The sequence below is a fragment of the Chrysochloris asiatica genome, unplaced genomic scaffold (assembly GCF_000296735.1).
Source record: "Chrysochloris asiatica unplaced genomic scaffold, ChrAsi1.0 scaffold00054, whole genome shotgun sequence".
Taxonomy (NCBI): Eukaryota; Metazoa; Chordata; class Mammalia; order Afrosoricida; family Chrysochloridae; genus Chrysochloris; species Chrysochloris asiatica.
This window is the reverse complement of record NW_006408572.1, coordinates 3,782,179-3,783,333: the sequence shown is the minus strand read 5'-3', so window position 1 is coordinate 3,783,333 and position 1,155 is coordinate 3,782,179.

Genomic DNA, 1,155 nt, shown 5'->3' with positions numbered 1-1,155 from the left:
GTTGACTTTGCATTTAGTTAGCAACATAATGTGTAACCCACTACACCCCCAGAGTTCCATTAGACTTAAATACACATATTTTTCTATTCTCTGCATCATTAGCCTAGCCTTTTATTCAACTTTTCTTTTACATTCTGGAGCTGCTAACTTTACTCAAAAAAAATTTTTTTCATAGATAAAACACTTCTTGTAGTCTTGTAGTATTTAATATAAGTTGTTTGAAAAATTTTTACTTTAAAAGTTGTTATAAACACAAACGCCTTTGCTAAAATGAATTCACTTCGTTAACTCTTTACAATATTTAAACTTTTAACCTACAAGCACTAACTTGTCTTCAAATAAAATTAGAGTGATTATAAATGAGTACAAGAAGCAATTTTTTTCTTAGATAAGAATTGAGATTTTTAGATCCCCTTATGAAAAGCATTAGCCATTTCATTCAATTTGGTATAAAAATAGAAGCTTAGGCACAGCAAACTCTCAAAACAGAGTGAAACAAAAAGATTATACTTAATTTAAAAGTTGAGTGTATAAAACACTGTATAGCATAAACATATGGGAATTTAGTTGGTTTTGCATGTGTTTATCCTCTGATATTATCAATCCAATTGATATTGTGGTCACACAATGTTAGGGAGGAACTTAATTTGCTTTCCCCCAGAGGATTCTAACTGAAAAGCTTTCAGTTAAGATGCATCTAAGCCCTCACACCCACACTTAGCCTAACTCAGTGGTGGTGGTAGTGGTGGTATGCCCTCAAGTAGGTTCTGACTCATAGCAACCCTGTATAGAGTTTCCGAGGCTGTAAATCTTTATATGAGCAGAAAATCTCATCTTTCTCCTGTGGATTGCCTGATGGATTTGAACTGCTGATCTTGTGATTAGCAGCCCAACGTGGAACACACTACACTGCCACGTCTCGTATATAGTTGGTGCTATATATCATCTTTTATATGTACACTACTTCTTATTAATAGTTTGACTTTCTATTCTCATGGTAACAGTTGTTATGACAAAAATGTTCAAAACTTTGGGTGCAAAATTTTGTAAAGTACTTATAAAAAATTCAAAAATAGTAAGTCTGCTGATCCTATACCTAGCACCAAGCTCTAGAAATTATTTATACATATAATAACTGTCAAAATAGAGTATTAA